The sequence below is a fragment of the Moschus berezovskii genome, chromosome 13, assembly GCF_049115385.1.
Source record: "Moschus berezovskii isolate FMDL1 chromosome 13, NW_MosBer_1.0, whole genome shotgun sequence".
Lineage (NCBI taxonomy): Eukaryota > Metazoa > Chordata > Mammalia > Artiodactyla > Moschidae > Moschus > Moschus berezovskii.
In genome coordinates, this window is record NC_142472.1 from 17,065,741 (window position 1) to 17,079,574 (window position 13,834).

A 13,834-nucleotide genomic window follows, 5' to 3' on the forward strand; every position below is an offset into this window, starting at 1 on the left:
TTCAATTGCATGTGTAGTTTTAATTTTATATATATATATATATATATAGAAAGGAACGTTTAAAAAATCATGTTACTAATAAACAGAAGGTAATAAGTCCCTATCTAATTTAAAAATTAAAACGTGTAACCTTCGAGAACTTAATATAATACATGCAAACGAGGCTAAATCTGAAGTTGTTTATTCTTTTATTAGAATCTTGGTTAACTAAAAAATATAGGGCTGCCATGACCTTTTCATCAAAGCAAGTATTTTTAAAATATTATTTTTCTGATTGTAAAAATTGCATATGTGTGTTCAGTCACTCAATCATGTCCTACTCTTTGCAACCCTATGGACTATAGGCCACCTGGCTGCTCTGTCCATGGGAATCTCCATGCAAGAATATGGAGTGGTTTGGTATTTCCTCCCTCAGGGGATCTTCCTATCCCAGGCATCGAACCCAGATCTCCTGTGTCTCCTGCATTGGCAGGTAGATTTTTTACCACTGAGCCACCTGGGAAGCCAATAGTTACATATATTCTTTATAAAAAATTTGGGAAATATGGATAAATAGAATTTTCCAAGAATAACTCAAAAACTCAGGTCATGAGAGGTGTTCAGAGTTTGAATATAGTCTTTTAAAATATAATAGTTTGTCAAAATTCACAGGTTTTTTGGCTTTTCCATGAAAGTCTCTGGCTGGGACACTGAAGCACTTGGTTGCCAACATCATTTTTTTACTGTTTTGCTTGACTTTTTAAGAATCTCAAAGTTTCTTTCGGCTAACTGTATGTTCCAGCTTCAAATAGCATTGGGTTTATTTTCCTGTTTACCAAGATTTTCTTTCATTAAGTGATGCTTTCTTGATGTCTCCTTCTTATTATTCCTCTGAATCATTTAGCATCCCACAAAAGTATGACATATACCAAATAACTTTATTTGTGGAAGACTAGTAATGGTAATAGTCTGAGTGTTAGCTATTTAATGAACACTCAGCATCCTGCAATACTGCACTGTCATTTAATCTTCCCAGTGGGGACAGGGGTTGGTGTTAACACTGTTACCCCAATATTGCAGATGGGAAAACTGAAGTTCTGGGAAGTTAACGAACCCAAATTTTTTTGAGTGTATTCTGAAGGTAGACCCAACAGGGTTACTTAAAGGATTTGACGTGGAATGTGAAGAAAAAGAGAGAATATTAGGATAACTCCCAATTTGGGGCTTGAGCAACTGGAAGAATGAAGTTGCTTTTCTTTGAGTGAATGACTGAATGGGGTCAAAATAAGAGGGTGTCCAATTGGAAACACACTTGAAAAGACTTAAAAATTGAAGGAGACCCTCTATGGCTGAATTGTATTCATTTCAGTTCACTCGCTCAGTCATGTCCGACTCATGGACTGCAGCATGCCAGGCTCCCCTGTCCATCACCGACTCCTGGAGCTCGCTCAAACTCATGTCCATCCAGTCGGTGATGCCATCCAACCATCTCATCCACTGTCGTCCCCTTCTCCTCCTGCCTTCAATCTTTCCCTGCATCAGGGTCTTTTCAAATGAGTCAGTTCTTTGCATCATGTGGCCAAAGTATTGGAGTTTCAGTTTCAGCATCAGTCCTTCCAATGAATATTCAGGACTGATTTCCTTGAGGATTGGCTGGTTGGATCGCCTTGCAGTCCAAGGGACTCTCAAGAGTCTTCTCCAACTACACAGTTCAAAAGCATCTGTTCTTCGGTTCCCAGATTTCTTTATAGTCCAACTCTCACATCCATACATGACTACTCGAAAAACCATAGCTTTGACTAGATGGACCTTTGTTGGCAAAGTAATGTCTCTGCTTTTTAATATGCTGTCTAGGTTGGTCATAGCTTTTCTTCCAAGGAGCAAGCGTCTTTTAATTTCACGGCTGCAGTCACCATCTGCAGTGATTTTGGAGCCCCCAAAATAAATTTTCTCATTGTTTCCATTGTTTCCCCATCTATTTGCCATGAAGTGATGGGACCAGATGCCATGATCTTAGTTTTTTGAATGTTGAGTTTTAAGCTAGTTTTTTCACTCTCCTCTTTCACTTTCATCAAGAGGCTCTTTAGTTCCTCTTCACTTTCTGCCATAAGAGTGGTGTCATCTGTGTAACTTAGGTTATTGATATTTCTCCTGGCAATCTTGATTCCAGCTTGTGCTTCATCCAGCCCAGCAGTTTGCATGATATATTCTGCATATAAGCTAAACAAGCAGGGTGAAAATATACACCCTTGACATACTCCTTTCCCTATTTGTAACCAGTCTGTTCCATGACCGGTTCTAACTGGCTTCTTGACCTGTATACAGATTTCTCAGGAGGCAGGTGAGGTGGTCTGGTATTCCCATCTCTTGAAGAATTTTCCACAGTTTGTTGATCTACACAGTCAAAGTCTTTGGCATAGTCAATAAAGCAGAAGCAGATGTTTTTCTGGAATTCTCTTGCTTTTTCTATGATCTAACAGATGTTGGCAATTTGACCTCTGTTTCCTGGTTCCAGAGAACCAGTCCCGGAACCAGAATTGTAATAATAGAGCCTAACCATCTTATTCTGAATGATTTTAAGACATGAATAAGAGAGTGAATGGTGCAGCAAAAGTCCTCATCATTCTAAACAAACCCTGCACGTTGTTGGAAGTTGTGTACAGGAAATACTGCAAAATAGCCAGTAGCGGTTCCTTTCATTTAAAGGATAACGTGATTGGTATCGAGTCTATGCACAAAGATCCTATCACAGCTATTAACACTTAGAAATATCCTTCATGTTGATTTGGAGAGAGACAACTACAATGATTCCACAGGAAGGCTCTATTCCTTTAGAGGAAAAAAAGAAATGTATTTGCTTTTATGGCTAAAATGAAGAGAAAATAAAGAACTGGCAAGTCTGTAGATGCCAAGACGCCTGATTTTCCCCAAGGAGGTAGGCTCCAATTCTGCTCATCTGAGTAAATCTAGCTAAGCCATTCTCAGAGCCAACTGATTAATCAAGTACTTCATATTTAGGGACTTCCCTAGTGGTCCAGTGGTTGAGAATCTGCCTTCCAGTGCCAAGGATGTGGGTTTGATCCCTGGTTGGGGAACTAAGATCCCACATGCCTTGGGACAATGTCACACCTAGAGAGTGGAACGCCATGACTAGAGAGTGTCACAATAGATTGCGCATGACATGATGAAGATCCCCCTCGGAATGCAGCCAAGTAAATACATGTTTTTTAAAAATGTTTCTTAAAAAGTGCTTCATATTTGATACCCAGCGCTCTTCCTTCCATTTCTGTGTAATCATGTTTCTTTAATGTTTTTATGTTGTATGACTTTACCTTGTAAATAGTCCTATGATAAATGCTGTAATTAATTTAATAGCACTTTGACTACATTACATTTAAGGGTGTGCCCTACTGCAGCTACTGGAGCCCTGCCAAGGAGCCTCTGTGCAGAGGCAAACTTGTCAGATTCCCCCCTAGCAATTAACTGAGGGATGAGGTGGTGAGGAAGGGGTTAGAATACAACTAAAATGCTTATCACAGACCTAGTGCTTCTTTCCAAGGTATACCACCAACAGGCTTCCAGGTTATGGAAGCCAAATCAAGGGGTCCTTGGCAGAGCAAGACCCATGTTGCCACATTCTCGTCAGACACCCAAAGAAGGGGTCCTGTCGGAAGTCTGAAGCTCCAAGACACCCTCTCTACCCTTCAAACTGTGGGAAAAGGGGTCTTCAATTCTGTCATGGAGTCCAGGGGCCCTGGGATAAATGATTTCCACTTCCATCCTTGGTACGAGGGGTCTGTGATGGTACTGAGGATATGGGGATTACAGAGGAGCTGAGCTGATTTTAGTATTGCTGTCTTAAAAACTTCACAAGCTGCAGAGATTCAGAGATACCATGCTGGTAGAACTGTTTTCCCTTTGGGGCATGTTCTAGAAGGAATTGCTGGGAGGAAATCCTCATGAATGTCCAAATTCAATAGACCCGCCAGCCATTACTCAAGTTTATCTCTCACACCAGTCAGCCCATCATTACCTCTGAATCTGCCCCTTGATAAAATCTGTTTGGATGGTGATATGTTTTCACCTAACGAGATATTCTGATTTAAACACACATCTTCCTGTAAATCACCGTATCTTCATTTTTACGGTTTCCATGGTGCCCTACTTACAGTCTAAACTTTGAAATAAATTCACACACTTAAGAATGGACTGTCGAGCATATGAAATCTATTTGGCATAAATGCCAGTCATGGAGGAGGTGAGGCTGTCCCTATGGCTTCGTTTGGTCAGAACTGGAAAATAAGTCTTCCAGGGTCAATCTATGGCTTTGGAGTCCTTAATCTTTTAAGATTTCACTTTGGTAATCTTGTGGCTATTATAGGAGAGGTGGTGTGGGCTTCTGCATGAGAACCGGATAGAGATTTTGAAAACTGAAGTCTATTTGTGACTCATTCATTCAACCATTCATTTGTATACAGACGTATTCATTGAACAAATATTTATTGAATGTCCTCAGTGCCAGCACCAAGGAATTAGCAGGCCCTAGCTCTCAGAGGACTTCTGGTATAGTAAACAGGAGAGTCACATGATCTCATCAACTTTTGACAGCTATAAAATAAAAATCATATAGCAAGGAAGAAACATTTTTAATGTGAACAAATGTGTTTTTGCTTCCTGTGGCTTCTTGTTTCTGAACCCTCCATTCTTGTCTGGCCTAACGTAGTTCCTGATATCTTTGGAAGTTATATGGTTATTAAATTAAATCTGTCAAAGTCACAGCTTTGTTTACAAAATGGTATTAATGAAAACATTACCATATGATTATTAAAACAAGAACCATAAAAGCTAGCCCTCTGGCAATCAACTGGACTCTTACACATCACAGCTTGAAATAAATTGCTAAAAGTTAACAGTGTTGAAAAATTAGTAATGTGGTGCTTTAAATATAATTCTTTAAAAATCTTGTACCAAATGTCTCTGGGGGATAGCTCCTGAAAAGAACAGTGTGCACTTATAGAGCCTTTAAAAGGACATAATAATGCAATAAGTTATGTTGGAAAAGCTAATCAATTATCTTTTAAAAATAAAAAGAATCAGATATTTTGAAATATGTATCTTCAAAAGCATGGTGAAACTTCATTCATTTAACAATAAAATATAAATCATTGAAAAAAACCTAATCAATTAAAGTTGTAAAGTGTGCCTACAGGAAGTGAGACACAGAATCCTTTGAGAACCATTCTATCCAAAAATAGATGCAGTTAGTGGTGAAGCTGAAGTTCAGAGTTCCCAGGACAGAATTTTGGATAGACCTCCTACAGCTTTCTGATGAGTGCACTGAGGCTCTTTACAGTTGAAAAGGGTATTTTCTTCTCCTAAATCAACTGAAATACGGGGGAGGGTGATATTTAAAATTGTAATAAGACATTTTAATACAAAGCTAATAATTGCTATTGTAAAAATATAATCTAAACAATAAAAGAAGGAAAGAAAAATATTAAATTTCTCTACCCCTCCAACAATATCCCTCACTCCAACTCACCAGAATAACCACTGTTAGCAGTTTGTATCTTTCCAGAACTACTTCAATACAAGAAAAATATGATAATGAAAATGAAAATAACCAAGGATACAAAAGTAAAAGCAAAACCATCCACCCCCTTGTAGTTTAGTTCTATTCACCAAAGGTAACCACTCTTAACCTCTTCTCTGTCTTTCTTGACTTGTCAGCTTTAAGCGGTATTGAGTAACAGATCTGAAAGCTCAGCTGGATTACTCTTTATTCTCTCTCTTCATCCCACCCCTAATCTCAAAGGTTTATTTCCAGTTCTATTAATTAATTTAATCAATTAAAGTAACATAACTAATCCTCTATTTGGGGGAGGGGGGAATCTACTAACTTAAGACTGTATGTCCTGACCTTCTACCTTGTGATCTGAGGAAATGAGAACCCTATCTGTTCGTCCACTACCTGCCTCTACCTACAGAATCCACGAATTTCATATTCAATTCTTTAACTATAATTACATTTGGGCTTTTCTGTATGTTTGTCTAATAAATTCAAAATCAACAAACAATGTTATTATCTACCCATCTGTTGAATTTTTAAATTCAGAGTCATCAAACTTTATGATTCTCCTTTGTCCTCTGATTTTCTTGTTTTTCACGGCAGCCTAATATATTTTTTTAATAGATGCAATATCTTTTCAAAGCTCTAGATAGAATTTCTGAAGGTTCTTCTGTTTACTGAATTGAGGTTGGCTGTTCTCTTTTTTCTGCCTTACTCCTTTCTGGTGTCACTGATTAGCATTGAAAGTCTGGTCCTTTGTTGTATCTGTGCGGAGGTGCTGTGGGTGCATTGACATCAGCTCTTCTTCCTGGCTCACAGCTAGACCTTTTCCACATGTGCTTGCAGTGGAGTGTTCTATCCAAGGTAACCAGCCCCTTTCAGGTGGGTCCTTTAAAGAGCACGATCATGACTCCTCCCTAATGTCTGTCCCTCTTTCTGCAGTGACCCTGGACACCTCTGGTGGATGATGTCTGAGCTACCCTCCCAGAATCATTCAGAAGAGTGATCCACTGGCTGGATGGGTGGCTGCCATGTTCAGTTCAGTTCAGTCGCTCAGTCGTGTCTGACTCTTTGCGACCCCATGGACTGCAGCACGCCAGGCCTCCCTGTTCATCACCAACTCTCGGAGTTTACCCAAACTCATGTCCATTGAGTTGGTGATGCCATCCAACCATCTCATCCTCTGTCATCCCCTTCTCCTCCTGCCTCAATCTTTCCCAACATCAGGGTCTTTTCCAATGAGTCAGCTCTTTGCATCAGGTGGCCAAAATATTGGAGTTTCAGCTTCAACATCAGTCCTTCCAATGAACACCCAGGACTGATTTCCTTTAGGGTGGACTGGTTGGATCTCTTTGCAGTCCAAGGGACTCTAGTAAAAAGAATTTTCATGTTTCTTAAGCCACTGAATAATTTCTAGGCACGTTATCCTAATAAAGAAGCTCGTGGGGACTGGAGCTTCTATCTACATGCGGGTAATCTACCTCCCCTCTAGGCCTTTCCATAAAAGAAAGGGCTCACCATAAGAAATGCATGTGCCTCTAGGGCATATAGATTGGCAGCCTCTTTTCAGGGTGGCTTGACCGGGAGCTGGCAGGCATCTCTCTTGATCAGGGAAAATAAAGCTCTGGGTCGCCATAGACACTCAGCTCCCCAGACTTCCCCAAGCAATGTTTCCTTTGGAGAGAAACCATCTGATTTTAATCTGAGACTAAGGTCCTTCCTCACATTTGTGGGGATGGGGGGAGGAGGAGGAGGCGTGCATTTGTGTACATTTTCCAGAAAAAATCCTTCAATAAACTACTTCTATTTCATCCCATTTTCGCTCGATCCTGCTCTGTATTGCTGCCCCCGTACTTGGAGCCCCTCTCGGGCTCACCCAGCAGGAACGGTTTCTGCACTCACTGCTGCTTTAGGAACGGAGCTGCCCAACTTCAGGACTCATTCAATATGATTCCTTTTGCTTCCCGTCTTTCAGAAATTCATCGTTCTCATCTGCTGATGTTTCTTCTTCCCCTTTCTCTCAAGTCCAGTTATTCCCTTCTGTTCTTCTTTCGTTATCATGATGGTATTCGGGGGAAAAGTAGAAAGTGAACATTGATATTTAGTCTCATATCTTGTATTAGAAGCCAGAACTCATTCTTAGAAACAGAGACTTTATGTTGAGAAGGAATCTGAATTTCACTCTTATTACTGAAGTCTTGGAAATTGGTATTTTAAGTAGCAAGTTGTTGGGACTTCCCTGGTGGTCCAGTGGTTAAGAATTTGCCTTGCCATGCAGGGGACACAGATTTGATTCTTGGTCAGGGAATCAAGATCCCATACAATACAAGGAGAGAGTCCATGCATCATAATGGAAGATCCCACATGACACAGCAAAGATTCTGCATGCTGCAACAAAACTGGACACAGCCAAATGAATAATTCTTTATTTAAAAATGAGCAAGTTGTTCTGTCATTATGCCCGTTAGAAAGTAACCAGCAACCCAAACGCCCCGTTCTTCACTGGCCTCTACACATCTCAACATGAAGATCCAAGTCCCCCCTGATTTACACATGTGGGAAACCCAACTCCTTGTGGATCACCTTCCTCCAAACATTTCTGCTAATTCACAAGAAGCATTTTACATGTTTTCTTGACTCAGTATAGTCGTATTTTTGCCAATCCAGGGCTCTGCTACCGCTGGCCCTGACCAAACACCACCACTGCTACCTCAGGGCTATTTGAGTTGGAATTCAGCCCATCCTGGCTGAGCCACTGTAGTCCTGGTGCCAGTAGAGTTGGCAATCCACTACCTCCACTGCATCTGCCAATTCATGCTGGCCAGTCACGATCTTGTGAAGCTGAAGGTTGAACATTCCTCCTTCTCTGTTATCCTCAATTAGAAAGGATCCCTGTTTCAGTTGCCAGAGCCCCAGAATTTTGAGAGAATTTTCAGGAACAGCTTTTTTCTAGCTCAGATGGTAAAGCGTCTGCTTATAATGCGGGAGACCTGGGTTCGATCCCTGGGTCAGGAAGATTGCCTGGAGAAGGAAATGGCAACCTACTCCAGTATTCATGCCTGGAAAATCCCATGGACCAAGGAGCCTGGTGGGCTACAGTCCATGGGGTCGCAAAGAGTCAGACATGACTGAGCGACTTCACTTCACTTCAGGAACCAACCATGGCTCTTCTACATTAGGATGAGGTGCCATCTTGGTGCCAATTCCCTTTAGGATTCACCACTTCACTGAGACGTTCTTGGTCCTTGCAGCGCTGGAACTGCTTGGCAGTCTCCTATGAAGGGAGAGGGCAGACACTACTTTGGTCTATTCACCTCTTCTGGTGGAAAAGAAGGAAGGGCCAGATCTCATAATGGTTTAGTGAAGCAACTCTTTTAATTCACATGAACAACAGTTCTTCCACAGTAGGAACACTTTCAGGAATCCCATCCCCTGCCTGGTTTTTAGGCTCTGTGGCTCAGTCTGGCTCCTTCTGTCCCTTTCCTTCCCTCTGCACAGAAACTGGCTCCTGTCACCTCCCTCACCCAAACCATCAGTGTTTTACATGTCTAACCACTAACTATGGCTGGGATTCAAGTGTCCACACTCCCAAAAGGGTTTCCTTATCCCCGTGTTGTTGTTGTTGCCATTGAATCACTAAGTCATATCTGTCTCTGCGACCTGGTGGACTGCAGCACACCAGGCTTCCCTGTCCTTTACTATCTCCCAGAGTTTGCTCAAGTTCCTGTTCACCGAGTCAGTGATACTATCTAACTATCTCATCCTCTGTTACCTGTTCTCTTTCTGCCTTCAATCTTTCCCAGAATCAGGGTCTTTTATGAATTGTCTCTTCGCATCATGTGTCCAAAGTATTGGAGCTTCAGCTTCAGCATCAGTCTTTCCAGTGAATATTCAGGGTTGATTTCCTTTAGGACTGACTGGTTTGATCTCCCTGTAGTCCAAAGGACTCTCAAGAGTATTCTTCAGTACCACAGTTTGAAAGCATCAATTCTTTGTCACCCAACCTTTTTTACAGTCCAACTCTCATATCCATACCTGACTCCTGCAAAAACCATAGCTTTGACTAGACGAAATTTTGTCAGCAAAGTGATGTCTTTGCTTTTTAATATGGTGCCTAGATTTGTCATAACTTTCCTTCCAAGGAGCAAGCGTCTTCTAATTTCATGGCTGTAGTCACCATCCACAGTGATTTTGGAGCCCAAGAAAAGAAAATTTGCCACTGTTTCTACTTTTTCCCCTTCTATTTGTCATGAAGTGATGGGACTAGATGCCATGATCTTAGTTTTCTTAATGTTGAGTTTTAAGCCAGTTTTTCCACTCTCCTTAGTCCCATGTAAGTCAGTAAATGGAAGTAGATTGTGAGAGAAAACAATGCCATCTTAAGCCACTTGAGGATCCGCAGGCTTGAAAGCAGGTTTTATTTTTCCAGACATCACTTCTTCTTCTTTTTCTTATCATTTATTTGTTACCAATTTTCTCTGACTCTGTGGGATAATGGAATCAAAAAGCAACTCTTGAATATCAGGAGAGCCGGCTAGTAGCCAGATAGAAAGAGTCCCATTATACAAAGTGCTCCCGCATGGGCTATGAACAGGGAAATGTCTAGAATCGGACCCTGTGCATGAATCTCTATGTCAGGACCATTATTTCCCCTATGTGGGTGTGAGGGATGGTACCACATGAGCCCCTCCGTGGGAATCAGGGAACCTATGCCCCTCATGGATAGATGCAATGGATGGTGAGGTTCCGAGGTCAGCCATGGCCCCTGGGGTCCTCATTTTCAGGCAATATTCACTTCTATTTCTTCCTACAATGAGCAGTAAGGTATAGCAGAATATAGTGACAGCTAATCCTGGCATTACTTTGCCAACAAAGGTCCGTCTAGTCAAGGCTATGGTTTTTCCAGTGGTCATGTATGGATGTGAGAGTTGGACTGTGAAGAAAGCTGATTGCCGAAGAATTGATGCTTTTGAACTGTGGTGTTGGAGAAGACTCTTGAGAGTCCCTTGGACTGCAAGGAGATCCAACCAGTCCATTCTAAGGGAGATCGATCCTGGGTGTTCATTGGAAGGACTAATGCTAAAGCTGAAACTGCAATACTTTGGCCACCTCATGCGACGAGTTGACTCACTGGAAAAGACTCTGATGCTGGGAAAGGTTGGGGGCGGGAGGAGAAGGGGACGACCGAGAATGAGATGGCTGGATGGCATCGCCGACTCTGTGGACATGAGTTTGAGTGAACTCCGGGAGTTGGTGATGGACAGGGAGGCCTGGGGTGCTGTGATTCATGGGGTCGCAGAGAGTCGGACACAACTGAGCGACTGAACTGAACTGAATCCTGGCTCTGTCAATTTCACCCACAACCCTGAGAACTTCATTCAGCCTTTTTGGACATTAGTATATTCATCAGTAAGATGCAGATTTGGACTTGATTAATGTTTTTTATCTTTTAAGCTGCAAAACTCTTTATTCAAACAAAACCATTTGGCAAACTAAAACTCACAGACATAAAATACAAACTTATAGTTAATGAAGGGCAGAGGAGGGAGGAAGGATAGATTAGGAGTTTGGGCTAACAGATATATACTACTATATATAAAATAGATGATAAAGACTTACTATACAGCACAAGGAACCATGTTCAGTATCTTGTAACAACCTACAATGGAAAAGAATCTGAAAAAGAATATATGGATGTGGAACTGAATCATTTTGCTCTACACCTACAACTATCACAATATTGTAAATCAACTATACTTCAATTTAAAAAAAGATCACATATCAAAGGCCAACGTATACAAAAGTTCAATGTTTAGGGTGAAATAGGAGCGAGGGCCCTAAAAACCTGCCTCTCCTCCTCCTCCTCCTCCGACACTACAGGAGCCCCTGAGGCACCCCTAGGGGCACTTAGGTTTCTATGGAACACAATTTGAGAACCACTGCTCTAGAATATCGGAGAAGGCAATGGCAAGCCACTCCAGTACTCTTGCCTGGAAAATCGCATGGACAGAGGAGCCTGGTAGGCTGCAGTCCATGGGGTCGCTACTAGTTGGACACGACTGAGTGACTTCACTTTCACTTTTCACACATTGGAGAAGGAAATGGCAACCCACTCCAGTGTTCTTGCCTGGAGAATCCCAGGGACGGGGGAGCCTGGTCGGCTGCCATCTATGGGGTTGCACAGAGTCGGACACGACTGAAGCGACTTAGCAGCAGCAGCAGCTCTAGAATATCTTGAAGTTCTCTTTGAGTTTTAACATCGTAAGACCTCAAGTCACAGTAGGATTTCTTTGTTCTGGACAGCAAGCGTCTCATTGGATTTCATGCTGAAGTGTCCCAGGCTTCCAGTAGAGCTTATCTAGCTAAGGGGCTCAGAACTGCACAGGGAATCCAGAGCAGTGATGACAGGGGTACAGTGATTCCAGCTCATGGCCTGAATCCGAAGACCTGGTTTCAAGTCCCAACTTGACCACCTATCAATTCTGCATGTTAGTTTGCTGAAACAAAGTCCTATACATGAGTGGTTTAAACAACAGAAACGTGCCGTCATTCGGTTCTGGAGGTCAGAAGTTCAAGATCAAATTGTCAACACAGTTGATTCCTTCTGAGAGCTGAAAGGAAGAAACAGTTCCAGGCCTCTCCCCTGACTTCTAGCAGTTTACTGGCCATCTCTGGCTTTCTTTGCCATCTCCCCTGATCTCTGCTTTCATCTTTAGGTGGTCTTCTCCCTGTGTTTACGTATGTCCAAATTCTCCCTTTGTATAAGTGCAAAGTCATATTGGAGTAGGGGCCCACCTTACTCCAGATGACCTCATCTTAACTAATTATATCTGTAATAACCAGATTTCCAAATAAGGTCACATTTGAAGGTACTAGGGTTTAGAATCTCAGCATATGAATAGGGTGTTGGGGTGGAGGAAACACATAAAATTCTGTTACCTTGGACAAATTATTTTACCTTTCTGTATCTTAATTGCTAATACCTATGATTTGGGGTTGTTGTGAAATACAAAGGCATAATGAGCATTCCATAAATGTTAGCTATTATTATGAATATAGTTTTTGTTTCATTTGCAGTACTTTTTAAAAAAGAGTACACTTGCTATTATTTTATTGCAGCAGTATATGGGGTCCATGTCTCTGGGGGACCACCTATCACCACTTCCTAGAGCTTCTGATGATTCTCTTAGATAACAGTACTACTATTTTGTTGTTCTTCCCAGATGGTGCTAGTGGCAAAGAACCCTCTTGCCAATGCAGGTGTCATGAGAGACCTGGGTTTGATCCCTGGGTCAGGAAGATTCCCTGGAGGAGGGCATGGCAACCCGCTCCAGTATTCTTGTCTGGAGAGCTACAGTCCACAGTGTTGCAAAGACTGAAGTGACTTAGCACAGCACAGCACACTATCGTGTTGTCTCATTGTTGTTCAGTTGCTAAGTCGTATCTGACTCTTTGAGACCCCATGGACTGTAGCCCTCCAGGCCCCTCTGTTTATGGGATTTCCCAGGCAAGAATACTGGAATGGGTTGTCATTTCCTTCCCCAGGGCATCTTCCTGGATCAAGGATCAAACTCACATCTCCTGCATTGGCAGGCAGATTCTTTACCACTGAGCCACCAGGGAAGCCCAAAGATTAACCTGATTCAAAAGATGATACTTGCATTCTTCACCGAATTGAGCTTTGAATGGGTGGCTGAGTGAAAATAATAAATAAAAATACCACTGTGTATTTGGCTAAAATCCACACACAGAGTGAGCGGGTAGGAAAGCTCCAGTCCCTTGGTCTTTTGAGTTGCCTGGAATCTCTGTGTTGGTTGGTTTGTCTCTTTTGCTTTGTAGTATCTTGTTTGGTTATGATTTCTTTTTTTCTTGTTCTATACCCATCCCTCGTGCTGGCATACAGGAAGTAGGTAATCCAGGTCTGTGCTCTGAGGGGATGTGATTCTTTTTTGCTGCCTGGATGGGCAGTAATCATACATATGCTGTCAGTTCATGTGTGAGACCCTCACATTTTGCGGTTCTGTACCCACCTCTTTTCCAGAGGATAAGTATATTTGAACTTCGGATATCTAACGTAAAGAAAAGCATTCCAGTGTTCCTTATAGCCTAATCCGAGATGGCTTCCTTGCCTACTGGAGAAGCCAGTGTAAGTAGGCATGGCCCTTTGACAAATAGGTTTCCCTTCCCACAACATCCATCTCCAGGCTTTTATAAATCAGTCTGACATGGGGTTCTGTCTGCCTGAGTGTATTTGTCATTTCTGCCAGAGAAACCAAGATGAGTCAG